A 22,067-nucleotide genomic window follows, 5' to 3' on the forward strand; every position below is an offset into this window, starting at 1 on the left:
CATTTTACAGCAACAACAACAACACCACCACACACAGTAATCAAGTAACAACAAGATGTAAGTACAAAGCCTCTACAAAAATGAGGGTCCAGCGCTCATTCATGCCAAAATGAGTACCCAGCTGGGAGCCGTGTGCAGCCAGCGCTCAGCATAAGCAAAGTGGTGAGATCAGCAACTAAGTTGAAACGAGCGGATCGTTCGCGGTGCCCATGCAGACACAGCGCCAGTTGCTGTTTCGGTATTGAACCCGTACAAAGTGCCTCCAAGTCGCGTCGAAGCCTCAGCCTCAGCCTGAGCCGTTAGCGTACGCTCTTCCGACAGACAACGACAAAAATTATCAAAGCAACTACGGAAAAACAACATCTTTTCCAACTTTTCTACGTGTAAATAGCTGAATTGCTTGCTGCAAAGCATTGCTGATCGTGGTAAGTTAACTGTGATGTTGTTATTGTTATTATTAACGTTATTAGTGCTGCTTTAGGCACATATGTGCGTATGTATGTATGTATGAAGCTGTTGATGTGGTATGGCGCTGTAATGCTCTCTGTGAAGCTCTGCTCATGCTCAAGCGTGGCGGCGTCTTATATGTATCTACTTGTTGTTGTATGTTATGTTGTTGGTAATGCCAATCTGGTATCTTGTTCGTCAGCGCTGAAGCTCAACTGTTGAATACCTTGTTTGTTCGCTGGCTCGTTCGCTCTTTATCACGCTGCTGCCTGTTGTTTCGCTTCATTCCCCAAAAACCATTCCAAACGAGCCCATCTGCCAGCCCAACGTTCGACCAGCATTTCAGTATTTGGTCAAAGTGCTCCGAATCTGGTCGTGTTGTTGCATCGTTGCGTCGTTGGTTTCGCATTCGCTATTTACTGCTACTGAGCTACAATTGAGCTTGTCATCCTCGGCGCGTCGCTCGGCTGTCCTCCGTCTTTCCCAACACGGCTCGTCCGTCGACTATTGAAAACTTGGTTGCGCCGTGATTTGGAATTTAATGCTGCCGTAAAGTAAAATAGAAAGAAAAAAAACAAAAAAACGTTATTACATACAATAATAAACGTGGAGCATAATAGAAATTTTCTTTTTTAACAACGACCAACTTTCGTGCCACATAAAATTCTTTCGAAAAGTAAAAAAAGTAAAAACGTAAAAAAGCAGCAAGTGCAGTAAATTGGAAAGCTCGAGTCATAATTACTACGATTGGAAAGGTGTGTATGCTACGCTAGCGAACTCGCGAAAATTTCGAGCCACAAAACTAAAAAAAAATATATAAATATAATAAAGAGGGTATTCCTAGAGGAAAAAAACAAAAAAGTAAAAATAAAAATAAAAACCAAATCTATTGCGAAGTGAAAATTTAGCACGAAATTTGCAGTTTTAACACAAAAACTGGTTTTGTAGGCGAATAGCAGTTCAAGAAGCAGCAGCAATAACAATTTTTCACTCACAAAAAATTATACAAAGAACAAAAATTTAAGTTAACATTAAATTAAAAAAATAAATAACAACGCAAAATTCACAGAAAATTTTCAAAACTCTACCTAAGCAAACAAATACTTAACAAATAATAAAATAATAAAGCAACCAAACAGAAACAGAAACAAGGTCTGTAAAGATCTTTGTCGAAACTTTGCTAAAAAGCGTCAGCGCGCACAACACTCACTCGAGCGGCCAACAAAAACAACAACGCGCGCATACATATTTACATGCCATACACGTATGTATGTATGTCTGTATTTGTGGTTGAACACCTAGGTGAATAATACTCGTAACATTTGCGAAATTGGAAATAAAACCAGCAACAACAAAAACCAAAGGGTACGAATTAAACAGTAACAGTAACAGATATTTCGTATTTAATTTGCAAATATTCGCCTGCCGTTGTTGCTGCACAAAAAAGTCTTTTTAAAAAAATTGTATGTTTAGTGTTTCGACATACAAACATATGTATGGATGTGTGTGTGTGTGTTGTACAATAAATACGTACGTACGTACATAGAAAGCTTTTTATCAAAAAATTAATTGAGCAAGATTTTCGTTTTTATACTATTTTGCAGCTGAAATCAACGCCTTTGTGAAAAAATCATCTTAATTTGCGATTTTAGTAAAGAGAAAATCACAATGATGGCGGCGCTGGCGAATGCAAAATGCATTACAACGTTGCCAGATGGCAAATGTAACGATATCAGTGCTAAAAAGCTGGTAGATTTCGGTATTTTTGGCTGGCATGCAAAATCAAACGGTTATTTAAAAGGAAATTCATTATTTGCATAATTGGGGCGTACATCCTTTTTGAGTGTTTGGCCGAGCTCCTCCACTTATTTTTGCTGTGCGTCTTGATATTGTTTCGCAAATGGAGGGGCCTCCATTTTATAGATGACTACGAACGGCACATATTTTTTTATGAGGAGCTTTTGCATGGCACAAATACACTCGAAGGTTTGCCATTGCCTGCCGAGGGGCGACGGCTATTAGAAAAAACTGTTTTCTTCATTTTGGTCTTACACCGAGATTCGAAACTACGTTTTTTCTGTGAATTCCGAATGGTGGTCACGCACCAACCCATTCGGCTGTCATTATTGCATAATTTCGTAAAATTCAAAACTTTATTTAGGCTGTTTTGGATTGTCCGATTTGGGTCAAATATGCACCGTTTTTTGTTGTATAATTTGTTGCCATTTTAAAGGTAGCCTATAGACAAACGGCAGTCATAACTGGCTTCTGGTCTATCGGAGAACAAGCCGCCAAATTGGGCATCCCTCACAACACATACTGTCACAGTTGTAAACAACCAGAGAAAAAGGAAACAATATTCCATTTCCTCTATGAATTCCCTGCTCTATGGAAGGACGGAATGTTAACCCTGGGCAAACCGCTGTTCGAGGGTCTCGAGCAACTGTCTGGCTTAGACGTCAACAACCTAATAGGGTTCCAAAACCGCACAGACTGGATATAGTCTCGCTGTAAATAACTGTTAAACAATTTGGTAACAAGAATATGGCAACAAAATGGTGCGGAAGCGCTAGTTGTATTCTGGATGAATCACCACTTTAATCAACCAACCAAAGGTAGCTTCATAATACCTATCTCATAGAAGTCTTGGTTCTTATTGGCGAAAAACTCTAGCAATCGATTTTCACATTCTTCTCTTGATACGGAAACCTCATCACTCAATAAGTTTTGCAATGAGAGAAAAAGGTGGTCATATCTGGGTACCAACTCCGGTTTATGTGATGAATGCATTAAAACTTCCCCAAAGTTTTTGGCAAGCCACTACAGATGTTGTTGAGCACTTTCTCTGCAAATGTTCGGCTCTGGCGGCAAGGCGCTTGAGATTCCTTAGCGTGCCTTTTGGGGATGACTTGAAGAAATTTTCCAGCTTAGTTCCCGTTTCTCTCCTCCACTACATCAACAGCACTGGATGGCTGTAGACGGTTTTCTCTTCCCTAATTTTTTTCGCAGGTAGTGGTCCACATTATGGTATCAAAACAGCGCGTAAGTGCTACTTGAAGTGTGACTGGGGTACTCTTGCCATATAACCTACCTACCTACCACTACAGATGTGCGTGGCCTTGCGTTATTCTGATGGAAAACAACAACTTTTCTGCTGGCAAATTCTGATCATTTAAGGTAATCACTAGCTTTAAACGGTCCAATTGTTAAGAGTAGAGGTCTAAATTTAGTGTTTAGCCATACGGAAGCAACTCATAATAAATGATTCCTTTCAAGTCCCATCAAATAGGCAGTAGAACCGTCCTGCTCGTTATTTTTGGTTTGGCCACCGTTTCAGCAACTTCATGACGCTTTGACCACGATCATTTTCGCACAATATTGTCGTATGCGACCCATTTTTCATCCCCAGCTATCACCAGTTTAAGAAATGGGTCGATTTCATTCCATTTGGCCAAGGCTTCGCAGCTGGAAACTCGATCCTTCATGTTTTTTGGTATTAATTGGAAATTGGCACCCAAACATCGAGTTTTTTTGTGAATCCAGCTTTGCGCAAATGGTTTAAAACTGTTTTATGGTTGATATATAACTCCTGGGCGTTGCTAAGACTACTGAAATGTCCGTGAACCTCGATTATTTGTATGATTTCATCGACATTTTCGACGACGGGCCTGCCAGTGCAAGGTACATCTTTAACATTAAAAATGCCTGAAGAGAATCGACGAAACAAAAATTCACACGTAATTAGCTGTTACAGCATCACACCCATAAAAACCATTCACATTTTCAGCCGCCCAGGCCTGGCTTGCATTTTCGACTTTATCAAAGAAAAACTGTAAAATGTACGGAGTTTTCTCTTTGTTGACGTCCATTGTTAACGCCCTGCAACGCACAACTAAATGGAATAGGCAAAAAATAGCAAACGAATTTTTTAGTGTAAAATGATAATGAGCATAAACTTTAAACTGCTTGATCGATACTTTACTAGATATCGATCACTACAGACATCTACCGAGAGAATAATGACTTTTTTCCCAGCTCCTCCTCCTATTTGTGGCGTGCATCTTTATGTTGTTCCTACAGTTTCAAGCCGACTCCAACAGATATATTTTATGAGAAGCTTTTTCATGGCAGAAATACACTCGAAGGTTTGTCATTACCTGTCGAGGGGCGACGGCTATTAGAAAAAACTGTTTCTTCATTTTGGTGTTTCATCGAGATTCGAGCCTACATTCTCTTTGAATTCCGAATGGTAGAAACGCACCAACCCATTCGACTACGGCGGCCACCTAAACCCCCCCAAACTAATATAACAGATAAAGTTGTCGAGGCTTGGACTATTGAATTTTGCGTTTTCAAGGGTTCTCTCATTCCAAATTTGGTATAGAGAGGACGATCGATCTTCAACACAAATATAATAACATACATAGCCAATCACGCAGGATATCTATCCGTCCTTTCCAAAACCTGCAATGCATTGAATCAGAGAGAATTCACAGCATTCTATCAATAAGCTTGTGAAACTTTCTATACGAGTGGTTGTCCTCAGGTGCTGATATGATTTTGTTTCTACCAAGCATGAACTATAAATTTAAACAGCCCAGCGGCCGACACTCCATTAGCTTCCACTGATTTATTTCCTTTTAACCTCGCTATTCTTATACGCATTTATTTCTTCATAGCTGGGTAGCTGGGCATGAGAGCCACAATTGTCACCATTCAGGAGTGTGAAGAAATATCCTCGCGATAAGTCAAGTATGCCACCAGCCCATCGTCTTTATTCTCATAGAAAATCGCCTGATCTTGCAAGCCTCTGAAAGTCATTAAACCTTTCGGTAAAAAATGCTGGTGCTATTTCAGCAAAGTCATCCAGCATGTAAGACCCTTCTCACTCACCTATTCCTGTCTTCTGTGTTTCGTTCATTACATTTCTTTTATTTTCCCAACACGCAGTTGCCACAACCCCTAAACGGCGCGCATTGCATCCGAGTAAAGAGTGGAACTGTACGCGCTTGACATTATTTAAAATACCAGTTATTTTCGTCTCGCCATAATTCTATTTCTTCTTGCTTAGCGGTACACAAGGCGTGAAAAATGTGACCCATTTCTGTAACTCAACTCTCTAAAAGCAGGCGTGAAATACGGAGATGGCCGTTGACTCTATCTGATTGCCTGCTGAATAAGCAATTGCAGCTTACCCACGACGAGCTCGCCTTCTAATATTTGAGACACATATCTTTGCTTCTCAAAGACGTATGTATGTGGATCCTCCCGGCAACAAGAGAGTGCACTTCTATTAATACACTTGTCTTCCACTTAGCGCAACATGATCAATTTAATTTCGAAATTTTTGATCAGTAGTCAACAAGGTAGATGGCTGGATTGTCTTCTGCCAAAAGCTGGTGCTACGAACTGCATTATTTTAGGTCCCGACGAAGTGGTTCGGTCTCAGTACATTATCAGAAATGTGTTCATTGAGATCGCCTTTCCTTTTGATGGACCGAAATATCTTCACATCTCGGAGTTGGAATCACCAAAGAAATTTAAATCAGCAAAGCTCGTAAATATTATCCAAAATCTCTTTGGCTTTTCTAATTTTGGCACCAACTTACATACACAAGAAGGAAAAAAACGAGTGGCCTACTTTGTCAAACTCGCTTTGGCGCTCACTGAGGTAGTAAAGGGGAAGAAAAAGGTATATAAATAAATCACGTTTCATTTTTTTATACCCATGTTCCTTATTAGGTGTTTGACCGAACTTTCGCGAAAGCGAAAACTACAGTTTACGCAGTACTGCCATTGTCTGCCGAGGTTCCACAAGTTTAAGAAAACCACGGTGGAAATTGAACTTCGCACCAACCGAGTTGCGAACGGCTTAGCCGGCCTCGGTGTATTCTCGGTGCACTAGCAAGTCGAGGAGACGCTCTTCGTTGTGCTTCGAGAGTGATATGGACGGACGAAAAGTGTGAAAATAACTGAGAAGAAGTATTAATATTTTTCATTTGTTTTTCTAAAGAATCGAATGAGTTTCGTTTGCTTTTGTGGTTTGAATATTTCTCTCTTCACAATATCAGATCGAGGGTGGAGCAGATTAAATCCGCATTGTACATTAACCATCTTTCGGCTTCATCAGTAAATGGGAAGTATGATAATTCCGTCCTGGTAAGCATCGGTTCCATGCGTTTGAAATACATGTTTGGCACTAGAAAGGTCTAAATCCAAGGAGAGATAATTAAGGTCAGACAACGTTCTACCGAGAGGCGCATTGACACTATATAATGTCCTACTTTAGTAGGACGCGAAAAATCTTGCAACGGCGAAAATTTCTGCAAGGAACATTAAACTGTATTATTTCTAGAAGGACCGGTCATTCAATTTTGCCATTAATGAGATCAAAGATAAATGATACTGCCTTAAAAGTATCTCTGTCACTTAATGGAAAGAGACTAATCAAACGACAGCGGGATTCACACGATGGTTTCGGGTCTGAGAAATTGAGTAATTGTAGAAAATGTAAACAATTTTTGTAACCCTCTCCACTCGATTCATATGGACTGCATGATAAGGTCTCCAAATAAAAACAGCATAATGTAATAATAATGGACCGAACAGACGCAGAGTATAATATCTTAAGAGTATATGGGTCAGTGCAGTGCGTTGAGTGGGATCTAACATAAGCGAGCATAACAAGAGAATTGAAACGGCATAATTTAGGTGCGTGATAAAATTAAGCTTTGAATCAAAGAAAACCCCTAAATCTTTTAACACATCGGACGAATCAAAATATGTATAATTGATATGATAGGAGGTATTAGGGGGGTTTTGAAGTTCAGAAAATGTTTCTTTCTCGTGTTAATCGGCATCAGTTGGGCACACTAAATGAGGGCAAGAACTTCTACACCTGATCTTACCAATGCAGAGAGGGCTTTCCTCTTCCTCTGTTACTACCAGCTGGTACCACATCGAATACTTTCAGAGCCGGAGCGTTTGTGTCCATTCAGATGATAGGACCTAGTCAGTGGAGCCGCTGTATCTTTGTACGCTTCACTATGTCTATGTCGCTGTAAAGCTTATACGGCTCATTGTTCCTTCGCCTGCGATCCTCATTGTCGCCAACTCTCCAAGGGGACGCCTCATCGAATATTGTCAGCGACCAAGCTTCTGCGTCATATGATAGAATTGATTATGGATGGGATGAACATAATTTAGCATGAAGTAAGCGCCGGTGACACCTCTAGAATGCAAACCAAAACAAAAAGCGACTTTCGTTTAGATTTGCACTTCATGAGGATTTTTGTTATTAACTTCAAAACCTTCTAAACTAAATGACTAACTTTAACAGCTGGCATCCGCTTTGACAATTTATCACTTTGACAAATTAGCTGCTTTCGATTGACTAACCACCTAGGAAATAATGAAGAAAACAAGAAAATTTCTTTAAGCCCAGGAACAGATTTGTGGTGGACAGCGGGTAACGGGTTGATTACGGTGATTAGCTGACCCACTTTGGTCGATTAAAGGCAATTGGCAAAGGGCTGGCTTTCAGCTGACATTTTCTGGTTAAAATAAAACAAATTTTTTAGTGAAATCTTTTCATTTGTTGTATTTTTGAAGCAGCTCGTTGAAGCTTATTGTTACAAAAAAAAACAAAAAAACTTGTTTGTAAGTTATTGAATATTATTTGCCTGCTGTGGCTTGTAAACAAATAAATCGTCATCAAGCAATCAGAAAAGCCACCCTGAGACTTTAACTTGTCGAAGAAAATAGAAATGATTTTAATTATTTTGCTGCCGTAAAATAACCGACGGTAAGAAACTCGTACCCACTGTAATTCTGGCAGCAGGTACTCGTCAGCCCATTGCCCGCTGCAATTCTGTTCAAGCGGTAAATCCAATGTTACTTATGACTTGGCAGCACTGCATTATTTTTGTTTTGACATTTCGCAGAGACAAATATTTTAAAGCAATTTTTTATGATCAAACAATTGGAAAATACCACTAAATCTATACAAATGGGCAATTAATGTTTAATTTGGTAAGAAAGTCAACTAAAAATATAAAAAAAAATCTTCCCACTTATACTTGGAAGGACTGGGTTAAGCAACTGTTATTGCTTTCGATACAAATTTTTCGCTTGGCGTTAATTTGCAAAAAAATAATAAATACTAAAAAATATATTTAGAAAAATATTCCCACTTATACTTGGAAGCACTGGCCTGAGCAACTGTTATCGGTTTCAATACAGATTTTTCGCTTGGGGTAAATTTGCTGAAAAATAATGAATACTAAAAAATATATTTAAAACAATATTCCCACTTATACTTGGAAGCACCGACCTAAGCAACTGTTATTGCTTTCGATACAAATTTCTCGCTTGGCGCAAATTTGCTAAAAAATAATACAAAAAATACAATAAAAAATATTCCCACTTATACTTGGAAGCACTGGCCTAAGCCACTGTTATTGGTTTCAATACAAATTTTTCGCTTGGCATACATTTGCTAAAAAATAATAAATACTAAAATATTTATTTAAAAAAAATTTTCCCACTTATACTTGGACACACCGGCCAACTGAGCAACTGTTATTGCTCTCAATAAAAATGTTTGCTTGACGTGTCGAGAAGTGGTAAATCGAAGGCAGTTAGTCTCTCACTCGATTGCTTATTTTTTATAGCAAATCTGGTAACACTGTCATGCAACAAGTGAACAAACGAAATGATTACTACAATAGTTATTGCTGACTTTTATATTGTTGTTGTTAATATTGTTGCTGCCGCCGTTGCCAGTGTAGAGCTAATAGTTTGCTGCTTTTGCTATGATTTGCTGTTTGCTGATCGCTACTACCTTTTGTTGTTACTGCCATTGCTGTCATTATTTTTGTTTTTGTTCGCACAAGTACTGGTTGAGTCGGTCGGTTGGTCGATTGGTCGATTCGTCGGTCGATCGTGCTGGTGAGCTGGAGAGCTGCTTACTTGTTTGATCGGCTGACAGCAGTTAATTTTTCTTTATCTCTTTGCTTCTTGTTTTATTTCATTTTTTAATGCCTACATTGCTTTCGTTATGCATATATACATATGTATGTATGTATTTAGCTATGTATTGGAATGTACGTATGTACGAGTATGCGAAAAGACCTCTCGCAGCCGGTGGTGGATTACACGACCAGACTTGGATGCCAGTCATCAGTCGAAGCTCAGCTTGGAATACAGTCACCGCTGCTGCTTCTGCTGCTTTGCTGCCTTTGTCGTGTTTATTTGCAGGTTTTAGCTGAGTTTTAGTTCGCGGCTATTCGAATGGTGAGTAAGACGTGTTCGTTCGTTCAATCGTTTGTTAGCTCGATTGCCGTCTTGAACCTGTGATTTGTTATATACGAGCCGTTTATTGCGCTTAGCTGTGTTTTTGCTGCTACTTTTTTTGGAGCTGCGTGAATCAAATGTTTGCAATATAAATACGGCGAGCGTGAGCGCTGGGACAACGAGGGTGGTGTCAGCAGTAAAGGAGTTTTCTCAAAATCACAATTTTTCTAAACATAAAATTTTTGAGGAATTTTCGGAGTTACAATTTTTGCTGTGCCGAGAGATTTATGTGAGTGTGCGTGTGCTTGTATTGAAAAATAAACCTTAAAGTCAGCTTGAAAGGTTGTGTAAAAATATGAGAAACAATAGAAAAACTGCAATTAATTGTGAGAACAAATTTGCTGAGTTGAAAATGAATTTTTTTTCTAAACTACCAACAGCACAAACGGTGCGCTACCCGGTGAATTTGTAGTCAATCAAATTTGTGTGCATGTGTGTGTGTGGGTATATAGCAGTATATACTTATGCATATAAATAAGTATATATAGAGATATATTATGTGCATATTCACTTTTAGAAAGACCGTGAAACTCAGCTCCGTTCAGCGCAGTTACCATAAAAGCCAAATTCCAACTATTGCTGCTTTCGGTTTTTCTTTTTATCTCATTTTTTTGTGTTTTTATTATTTTTTGTTTTTTGCAACTGACCACCTGTTGCTAAATTTGCGCGCACACACACATGCGCAAGACATGTCCACCAAACTATGCATATATGTATGTACATACGTACAAGTGTAAGTGTGCATAGGTACAGATGCATCTGTGTATATTTATAGACTTATTTCACTTGCATATTGGTTACCACTTCAAAGTGGCTTCCTAGCTGACATACGAAATGGCTGCTACCTGTTGCCAGCCGATCCGACAACCAAATACCAAGCATTCTTTTACCTATCCTCCGTTTTTCTCATACTTGCATGCATATGTACATAAATATGTATGGGTGCACAAACATCTGTACGTATACGAAAAATTACAACTATTGTACAACACCAACTAACAAACAATCAAAAATAAAACAACTATTGGAAAGTCCCATTTGAAATTTGCTTGAAGAAAACAACAAAATTGATATGCCTACCTATAACACAACTGTAGACCGACAGACCCATAGAAGAGAAGTAATAAAATGAGCAAACAAAAAAAAAACAAAAAAAAACAAGCAAAAACAAACAAAGCAACAAAAATTTGAAAATAAAAACAGCTGCTCACTCCTCTATCATTACAGCAGCAAAATTGTTTCGTCGTTGTCGTAACGGCTTTGCGCGAATGTGAAGATGGAAGGCGGCGAGAGCGGCGAATTTTAACCTGAAAATCCTGTTACCACTAATTGAGTGGCCCAGCTTCCGCTCATGGACAGGTCTCAGTGACGATTTATTACATGCATTGGTATATGTACATACATACATACGCGGGTACATTGTTCCCTATGCACATATAATAGTTTTATGAATGCGTTTTTCTAGAACGATTTGATTTTAGTGCTTCTCAGCTTTTATAGCCTCTTCATATCCATTGGTGGGCATCTCGCGCTGATTTTACGTTGTATTAGGCTTTCTTATGCATATTTGAGTACAACTTTCGTATGCCTGCATACATATAAATATATGTAAATATATACATACATACATACATATTTAAACACAAAATAAACTGAACAAAAAATAATTATTTCCGACATATTATTTTAATATGAATGGATTTTTGCGTGAGTATCATTCGCTAAGGGCCACTATGGGCACCAAACAGCAAACGATAGAAGAAGTTTTTTCTAATAGCGCTCGTACCTCGGCAGGTAACGGCAAGCCTTCATATAAGAAAAATCGTGCATGTACTTTGTGTTAAAGAAAAAGCATGACACCTCAACGAAAAAAAATGCCAAAAATCAACGGTATTTTGTAGTCACTTGAAACTTGCACTTTGTTATACTGAAATTCAAAATACTGAAATTCAAAATTATTTAAAAAACTCAAACTGCATACCCAGACAAATTCTAGGACTTCTAAATTTAAAGATTGTAGCTTCTGTGTGATGGTGACCAGCCATGTTTCACTTCCATACAACCAAACTGATTTCGCATACTCGTATGAACTGAAATTCGCAGTTTAGAGCGCATAAAGATTTTCGACCTCCTCCATACTGTATGCATTCGCCCAAACGGGACACTTGCTTTTTTTAGCCTGCAGTTGGCATCTTCATCTGCTCCACCGTCTGCCATGATAGTGCATTCCAGCGTGACTAGTCTGTCCGCCTTCGCATGCATGACAGTGAATTTGTTTGAGCGGAGATAGATGTCATCCACGAAGTTCATGTGCTCAAGGTGTCTGTGATGCTCCATACAATGCCTCTTTTGTGTTGGATCAATTGGCTCATGACGTCGTCTAGGACGATGGCGAAGAGAACGAGCGGCAGGGGACAGCGTTGTCTTACGCCTGTTGGCTTAGTTAACACAGTTTCGATGAGGGTGAAATCCAGCTTGCTCGTCTTTAAGGAGCGTTCGATACATTGGCGTTTAGTTTGTATGATCGTGGATATAATTTGGTAGATGGTGTTAAGCAGGGCTATTCCTCGCCGCAGTCACGCAATCGGCTTTCTTGGGCAGCTTGACGATGATGATAGAAAAATACACATCTTCTGGTAGCCGCTGTAGTCGAATGCGCTTGGGCGTGACTACCATTCGGAAGTGCGCAAATTCGGAACCCCGAGTTCGAAACACCAAATGATAGAAAAAGTTGTTTCTAATAGCGGTAGCTCCTTGGCAGACAATGGCAAGCCTCCGAGTGTATTTCTGTCATGAAAAAATACCTAATGAAATCATTTGCCGTTCGAAAGCGGCATAAAAAATTGTAGGTCCCTCCATCATGGATAAATATGAAAACACACACCACAAATAGGAGGAGGAGCTCGGCAAAACACACAAAAAATGGGGAAAACGCCAATTATATGCATACAGCCGGTGAAAAATACTTAAGAGCGACACCCATGACTCTACATTTGAGATTTCTTTCAATAAAATCACATTAATTGTTTTGCTTGTTAGGTTTTATTTAAAAAAATTAAAGTGTTTTCAATCTGTATGAGTCTTTTTTATCTAAGAAAAACATCATTTTTTCGAAAACCTTTCGAGAAAAATGCTTAAGAAAAAGGCAAATTAATAGTCAAGTCATAAAAAATGCAGGCGAAAGGGAAAAGTATACATTAAAATTTTGGTAAAAATCCTTTTCGATTTATTACTGCTGCACAGCGGCTTTGCATTGAGATTATTAACGTTCAACAGGAATGAATTCCCATGTTGTGTGCGAACTGCGAACATAAGGTAGCATTAAATTTTGAAGTATCTGAACATTTTGAAGTATCCATATTAACTTCCATATTACCTACGATGAATACGCCCGATACCTTTCCGCGAAAAGCGGGACTCCACCCCATTATTGAGGTTCTCCCGTGCTTTATGTTTGAACCTCACCTCACCCACCCCACCACACATACTTTCTACCATCTGGGCCAACCAAATGCATAAATTTTCATTTCATCGCTGAATAAAATATAACGCCACTGATTTTGAGTTCAAGAAATCTGCTCTCGAACAAACTCAATTTGGCGCCGCCGTTGCGATGCTGTTACCAAAGGCGTGAAAAGCCCTGCTTCTGCCAATCGAAACTCAACTGTTCTTTTCGTTATTAGAATTTCCAGGTTAATAAAAATGTATCAATAGATGTTAGAATCACTCTTCCTGGGATCCTGTTTTGACAATCTAATGATCATCTTTTCAATCTGGCTGGTACTATTGCGCGCTTTCTTTTCTCTGAAAACGTTTTTTGCTGTTTTGTACTCAGAAAAATATTGCAAGGAATTAAAAACCAACGCTTTTGAAACGTTTAATTGTGTTGGAAATCATTAGTTTGAGTGCTTTTCGTAGAGCTGGGGGTTCAATTTTTCCCTCTGAACATTATTGAATCGATTCAATTAAAGTAAACTGCTGCCGAAATACTCTAGATACTTTATGTTTTACTTAATCCCCAGTCAAGGCGCATTCATTAAAGGTGGCGGCACTAGACCAACAACAATGGTTGTACGTCTGATTGTCAAAGAAAAGTATTGGCAAAATAGAAAACAAAGTATGAATTCGCCATGTTTCATTCTGTGCTGACAGCCACATGGACACGGCGAAAGAAAAAAAAAAAACAAATCAGTTGATTTACCAATACCCCCTTTAGTAGATTCGCCTTGTTACCAGTTAAAGTTTAAAACAGAAAACCATACACAAACATTTGGGCGAAGATCGAATCGTTCTAAATTATATTTCTCACACAATTATCAGTGCTCCTACTAAAACGCTAAAAATCAATGCGAACCCTTCAACGGAAGTAGATAAATGAACGCATTTCAATGAATGTAGTCACAGCAAAAATATGTTCAAGAGCAAAAAGTACCATTACGATAACTACAATAGATAAACTACAATAGATAAAAATCCCCAAGAACAATTTCGGGAATTCTTGCATCGGAAATGTGTTGCCTTAGTAACGGTTGTACGGGTTAGACCAGATTGATCTATTGTGCGCCCCTAATTACATAATTATAATTATTTAGTATAACAAGGAATGAAACCAGCTCCTTAGAAAGGAGTCTTCCTCCTCTAGTAGGTACGAGCCCAGGATTCTGTATTTGCTGTGGCCTAATGCATCACAGTTGGTGATTAAGTGTTCCATATACTCCTCTTCATCACAGCAGAACCTGCATAGTCTTGTACTAGATAATCCTATTGTGCTAAAGTGTTTATTACAGGCAAATTGACCACTAAGTCAACAGAGTAGTCTGAGGCCTTTTTTATCTAGGGTTAGAGCAGATTTTGCTCTGTTGGCATTGAAGTTCAACAACTTCTTGGTGTGATTAAGGCCACTTGTGTCGTTCCAGTGTTGCCGGATTTTAGCTTGGATCCATTTTTTGGTTTCCTGTTTTATATTATTTTTGTTCAAGCCGAAAAATGGTGTTGGCCTAATAAATAGCCCTTCTGCCCCTTTTTTTGGCATAAAAGTCTGCCTTCTAGTTTGCTTCGTGTTCGTCATGTACTGGTCCCCTTCATCAGTGAGACCTGATTATGAGTGGCCAGTTTGTTGAGTGCATTTGTGTTACTTGAAATTAATGGTTGGGGAATAAGTTCGTAGCGGTTTTACGGAACACTTTTATTTAAACAAAAAACAATAATTATATCAATAATTTAATCTGTTATATATTCGCCGTTGCCGTTTTCAACCTCTTCCCATCTCTCGGCCGATTTGTTGATACCGTTCCGCCAAAAATCGCCTGGTCTGGTGTCAAAGAAATTGTTAAGCCAGTTTTAAGGACCTATTTGTTATCGAAGGTAAAGATTTTCATTTGGTTTGATAGGGAATGTAAAAGATGGTAGTCGGCTGGCGCAAGGTCCGTAGAATACGGCACGACTTGTGCCACATGGGTCCTAGCGTTGTCGTAAAGAAGTATCGATCATGTATTTCCAGTCGAATAGCCAAAGAGCAAACAAATCCTTGTAAAATAAAAAAAAATAAAAACGCTATGAACTTATTCCCCAACACAATAATTATCGTTAAGAGTGTGAATTTCTCATTCAGTGAAGAAAATGTTAAATAATAACGCAAATAAATTTGCAGAGACGTTGTTTTTTTCCATTAGTTAGTAAGAATTTTACACGTCCTGACTTGGGTAAATATAAATACAAGTCATAAATAGGTAGATGGGTATTTTCCTTGTACATACAAACATATGCCAAGCTGCCAAGCCAGTGAGTAGCTCTTCTCCGGCTTTATTTGTTTAAGTGTAGAAAGCTAAATAAATCAGTCAACTCGGCGTTGTACTCTATTTGGTTTGCTTTGTTTATTGTGAATATAATCGGTTGGATTGTAGCTTAAATGATGTTTTACATATTTTCCTACACTAAGTGAATCTTTAGCAAACTCTCTGTGAATATTAAAGAAACTAACGATTGTCTTAGCCAAGTCGCTAGTCAAACACTGACAGCCAATTAATATTGACAGCGACAGCAATAATCATCAGTCAAGTGCAGAAGGCAATGAAACTATGACTTCCGCAATCAAAGCGTAATTGTACGCCATTATCGTGCACCCGCTTATCGTCATCCAATCAGGCCGCTCGTTTGTGTACCCCTCTAAATAGTTAGGCGAAGAGTTTTTTGACGTTATGGCGAAATGGCGAGTGAGTTATCATTTAACTATTTATGGTATTGGTGAAAAAAAGCGTAAATATACACATAAATAAATGCTTGCAGTACATAATGTATGACTTTTATGTGTGCACATGGAATTATTTAAATATCCATCTTGGATATAGATAAAAAAACATACATACATACAAATGTGCGCATTCGTACACGTTCGCCAACAAACACCTTAAATTTGTAGCATTTACACATTTGTTTGTGGCTTATGCCCATACAGGGCACAGTGCACTTTTGATTTCTTTTCTAATGTCCAAAAGTAGTCGAGCGAGTAATACCATACGTATGTATGTGCGCATGTATGCGCTGTGTAAGCATTTATGCACTCCCATTGTAGTGCTGTTGTTTCAATAACAGACCAAAATTCACGATTGTGTTGCTATGATTCAATATTTTGATTTCTCTTCCTCCACTCACTGTTCGCTCATTAAGGCATTGTTGCTGGTCTCTGCTATTGTTTCACATTCATTTCGCAACAATTATTCTTTTTGGCCAAAGCAACAATTCACCTTTTAGGTGAACTTTGCTTTCGATTTATAACACTTTCAAACTTGCCTTTTATTGCTTTTGTATTGTATGGTTGTTCTTGTTATTGTTATCATTGTTATCGTAGGTTTACGAATTTATTAATATTTCCATGTAATAGCAACTAACCACTGCAGGCGTGGCGCAGAAATGCAAGGTGGCGCAAAATTAATCACCCTATCCGAAGATTTATAATTTTTTTTTGCAAATGGCGGCGTACGTCAATCATATACAGTGGACTATCGTTAGTTCGAAATTCGAGGGACTCTTAAAATATTACGAATTATCGAGAATTTGAAATATTAAATGGGCCGAAATTTTTGAGCGAAAATAAATAAAACTTGGAATTATCAAGTGTTTTATTTAACTGCTAATGTTTTACATATTCATACATATGTGAATTAATTAATCTTTGAAAGGAACTCATTTACCTGTATACGAGTTTTCTTCGAAGCACATTGCTGCTGCTCAGACTTTTCAATAATTTTTTTTTTAGGGAGAAAAAGTGTCTGATTCGAATTCTTTGACATTAGCCTCATCTGGAGTCCTGATCACAGCGACATTGCGGGAAACTGCGAGGCGGATGAGCTGGCCAGACAAGGGACATGTGAGGTGATCTCCCTGCGAAAGGAAAGAATTGGGATCCCCCTGACTACCTGCGGTCTGCTCCTGGAAAGATGGGCATCGCGCCAACTCAGCGAGTGTTTGGCAAGTACAGAAACTTGTAAGGTCGCGAAGTCCTTCTGGCCACGTGTGGACTTGGGGCGAGCTTCCGAGGTTGACAAAATATCAGCTCTCGAATCTCGTGGGTTTTTTCACAGGTCACTATGCGCGAGGAATGCATGCGGTGAGACTTGGAATTACCTCAAGTCCCTTTAACGATGGATGTATGGATGGTGAGGTAGAATCATCTCAGCACCTTCTCCTTAGCTGCCCTACTCTGGCGGGGCTAAGATCTAGGCATCTTGGCTCTTACTTCTTTGCTGCGCCTGCTGACGTTGACATTAAAAATCTGATGAATTTCATCAGCAGCACAAAGCGATTGACGCAAACGCAGCATAGTCATCGTTCGTAGTCCACACAATCTAAACTCACCCTCCTAACCATCCCAGCACCACCTCACCCCGCATCCTATCGGTCTTCCTCTCTCACCTAACCCCTTCATAATGGTACCACAAAGGGCGAAACCGTTTTTCTCTCGTCCAAGTGTGCTCACTCCTTGGGCAACCAAACCAACGTCATTGAACCGTATTTTGCATAAAGATTTGGGTCTTAAGGCTTATAAAGTCCAATTAACTCAACCCGCTGATTGGGTCGTTGAAATGCATGCAAATGATCCGGAATTCGTGCGGAAGCGTGCGTCAGAATGTGCCTATGTTTTATGCGTAACACGCAACCACGCACAGTAAAGGTATTTTCAGGGGAGCCCCGAAATTCAACGAATATACGAATAAGAAGCACCAAGCGTGTCGCCAGTACGGGAAATAAAATCCTTTCTCTCTTCTCCACACGACCTTCTCGCGCAAACAAAATTTTTCCTATATAAATCGCGACAAACAGTCAAGCTATGGAGCGCGTAAAGCTCTACATAAAAATTTCCATTACTCAAACGCATTTTTGTTTTTCTGTATAGCAAAAAAGCTATTGAAAAACAAATGAATTTATAATGAAATGATTAATTTTGCAACACCAAATAATTTCATTGCTCTTTGACTCCTACGGCAGCCACAATTTGTAGTCTTTTCCTGGCATTTGCGCACAACTGTTTGGTGTGTTCTTTATCATTTCCCAGAAATATTAAAATCACTGGTAAATATTTTTATAATGCAATTATCAGTTTACTGTTCAAACACACTTGCATGCATACATACATACATACAGGCATGCACTCTTTGTTTCCGTCTTTGTTCCTGCTTTGACATTTCATAGCCACGCTGATAAGAGTATCGCTTGAATGAGGGTCGAGAAATTAATAGCCCACGCAAATCGGTCAATTTGCATTCGATTAACGGTCGATGACATTTTCGTAGGCCAACAAAGCTGTATAAGTATGTATGTGTGTGTGTGTGAGATATTTCAATTAAAGGTTGGAAAATTTATGATATAAAAAAAAATCGTTCTTTGTTTCTTTCTTGGTTTCAATAGATATGTGTATGTGCATATGAATGTATGTATACATATATGTGCACTTGTACTTGTGCTTACCTTACTTACCATATGGAGTGGCGCAGTACTTTGATTTTCAAGGCCTCTCAATTAAATGGCCATCTTAATAAGATTTATTTCTCCTGAAGTATGAATGGCAAAGCGTAGATCGGTAAGACCCTGGAATTTAAAACAGTTGCTCGAAATACAACATTTTCTTTGTCAATCCGTTACTCCACTTCAAACTTGTTTTACTAAAATTTGATTAACAATAAAACTGTACAGCCAATTTTTTTGTAAATCCAATTAAAAGGTTGGAAATTTTGTTGAATTTTTATAAATCTAAATAAATAAATTTTTATAAATCTAATTAAATATCTACAGAGATAAACACGGCAACATCTTAAGCGAAGAAAGAGCTTTCATCGAACGCTGGAAAGAGTTTTTTACTGATCTTGAAATTGAAAAAAAGGTCTTATTTCATAGGTATATCTAGTTGTCTGCCCACCAGATATGTACGTAGAGTGCGTCTCAAGCAGCGGTTCACGAATCCTTGAAGCTTCTGTACAATTTCTGCAGACAGACACCATGCTTCACAGGCTTAGAGCAGAACTGATTTAACATTGGAGTTGAAAATACGTATTTTTGTTGTAATATGCATTTGCTTGGACTGCCACAGCGGACGAAGATTTGCAATCTCTGGCTTTTTGCAATCTTGTAGGTACATCTTTACACGATTCCAAACTGCTGATGATTCTTCTAAAAAACGTTTCCTCGGTATTAGCATCAATAAAAATCATATTCACATTAGTTTGTATTGGGTATTCGCTCTGCTAATTAATATTTCTTCCCAGACGTTTTGAATGCAAAACATACAACTTTTAATAAATAAATTAATTATTCTAAATTGAATTGCTTCTAAACATTACCCAGTGCATTTGTTTTTCCACTCACTTGCAATGCTAATATCGTAAATTTATATGCAAATGTGTGCGACAAATGTGCATGGCTTAGTTGTTGCATCTTTTCATTGATATGCGCTGCCTGGGTGGGAGAGCGGCTACTCAATGCAAAGGGTGGGAGAGCGGCTGCTCAATGCAAAGGCTGCTGCTGCGCCTTCGCTTTGTGTGTGCGCACAAATTTAATCTAATCAAAGTGAATGCAGTCGTGCATTGCTGTAAGCAGCTCCAATTCAGAAATTTTCTGTTAAGCGAATGAATGCGCGATAACATAGCTATATTTAACCGTAAATATGTATGCTTGTTAAAAAATATTTTCACATATTCGATTACACCCAACCTCTATTAAAAAAAAACCGAACTTTTAGTAAGTAAAAAGAACTTAGGTTAGGTTGGGTTAGGTAGTGATGGTTGCCCAGAGAGTGGGCCCACTTGGGCGAAAGAAGTTTGGTTCATCCTTTGCGCTACCATTGCAAGAGGGGGAAAAGAGGTGAAGGAAAAAAGGACGAAAGGGAAAGGGATGGGGAGGGTTGAGTGTTTTGTGGACTATGAACGGTGACTAGTCTGCGGTTGTGTTAACCTCTTAATGCTGCTGATGAAGTTCATCAAATTTTTGTTATCAAGACCTGCTATATCAGCAGGCACAGAAAAGAAGTGAGAACCAAGATGCTTGAATCTTAGTCCCGCGAGAGCTGGGCAGCTGAGGAGCAGGTGCTGAGATGATTCCACCTCATCCTCCATACAGCTGATGCAAAACGGACTCGAAGTGGTTCCGAGTCTCACGGCATGTATACCCCGCGGGCAGTGCCCACAAAATTTGAGAGAAGGTATTTTGTCTTCCTGGGAATATCCCTCGAACGCCTCCTATCCAAACGTGGCCAGAAGCACTTCGCGACCTTACACGTTCATGTACTTCCCCAGCGCTCGCTGAGTTGGTGCAAATCCCATCCTTCCAGGAGTAGAGCACACGTTGTCAAGCGGATCCCGATCCTCTCCTTTCGCGGTTACACTACCTCACAGGACCCTTGTCTGGCCAGCTCGGCAGCTTCGCAGTTTCCAGTAATGTCACTGTGACCAGGTACCCAAATTATCTTTATATCGAAGAATTCTGATGAAATCGAGAGAGAGACCAGGCATTCCCTGACCAGTTTCGAAAGCACCATAATAGAGCCTAGGGCCTTGATTGCCGCTTGGCTATCGGAGTAGATAAATATTTACCTTCTTAACAGTTATTACGCAAGTAAGTAGCTGTTTAAGTAGTTTAAGAATTTTTTCTGGCAATACAGATAGTATTAGGTTATTCGTTGTATTTCCACGTAACAATGCAACATTGGAACAACTGATCTACCTAAGGGCCAACTTAATTTTCATTGCAAAATATAACAAATTTAGTGAATGAGTAAAGTGAGAGGGCGCGTCTCGAAAAAAAGTTGTTTTGCGGTGTATGTCACAAGGTGAAGTCCAAAATAAATAAGATTGGCGTCATAATTTTTGATGGTGCCATCTTTTTAATAAGTTAGTGCCCTGGAACTTACATCCATCTCTAACTTCCAGTGACAGCCTGGTGACATTCGGTTCAGTGGAAGCGAAGTCATGGCGTCTAAAGTGTCAGTAAGTTTGTGTCATCGGTACAAAAATGAGTTTCGAACAAAGAGCTAATAACAAATTTTGTTTTAAAATCGGAAAAATTTTTACCGAAACATTTGAATTGATGAAAAAAGTTGATGGCGATGATTGTCTATCTCGTGCCAGAGTTCATTAGTTGTTTACCCGTCTGAGAGATGGTTGTGAGGACATAAATGACAACGAACGTACGGGCCGCCCAAAATTAGTAATCACTCCATCAACTCCATCGAAATTGTTCGTAAATTTATCAAAAATGAAGCGAAATAATCGGTCAAATTCACGGAATCGGAGTTGAATATCACCAAAACATCGATTTATCGCATTTTAACTGGTCATTTGGGCTTACGAAAGGTCTGTGCAAGTTTCATTCCGCACAAGTTGACTGAGTTAACTGAGGACCAAAAATTGCGCAGAATTCAACATTCGAAAGACCTCATTAAAGAGGCGAGAAAAGAGCTCCCTTTACAACATTGTAACAAGTGATTAAACGTGGTAATTCCAATACAGACCTGAAACTAAGCGTCAAAGTGCCGAATGGAAGGCCCCAGACGAGCCACCACCCAAAAAATCGTGTTTGGAGAAGTGAAAAATCAAGTCGATACTCGTTTGTTTTAACGATTCCGAGGGAATTGTCCACAAAGAGTTCGTGCCAACGGGCCAAACCGTCAATGCAATTTTCTATGTTGGTGTTTTGAAGCGTTTGTTACATCGAATTCGTCGAATTCGCCCTGAATACCGCGAAGAAGGAAGCTGGATGCTTGTTGCATGAGAATGCAC

At 39.0% G+C, this 22,067-nt stretch overlaps 1 protein-coding gene across 5 annotated transcripts in view; it reads left to right on the top strand.

Moving 5' to 3' along the window:
- The first annotated feature begins 208 nt into the window (after nucleotides 1–208).
- LOC128868541 (PTB domain-containing adapter protein ced-6) overlaps nucleotides 209–22,067 on the top strand; it is a 44,361-nt gene continuing 22,502 nt past the window's right edge. The window contains exon 1 of one of the 5 annotated variants that reach the window (XM_054110748.1): nucleotides 209–425. The gene's annotated coding sequence lies outside the window, so the exon portion shown is untranslated. Of the gene's footprint in view, nucleotides 426–730; nucleotides 1,813–9,622; nucleotides 10,031–22,067 lie in introns of those variants that run through there. The other 4 variants (XM_054110746.1, XM_054110749.1, XM_054110745.1 and 1 more) reach the window with 4 other exon arrangements.

This window comes from Anastrepha ludens, chromosome 6 (assembly GCF_028408465.1).
Source record: "Anastrepha ludens isolate Willacy chromosome 6, idAnaLude1.1, whole genome shotgun sequence".
Lineage (NCBI taxonomy): Eukaryota > Metazoa > Arthropoda > Insecta > Diptera > Tephritidae > Anastrepha > Anastrepha ludens.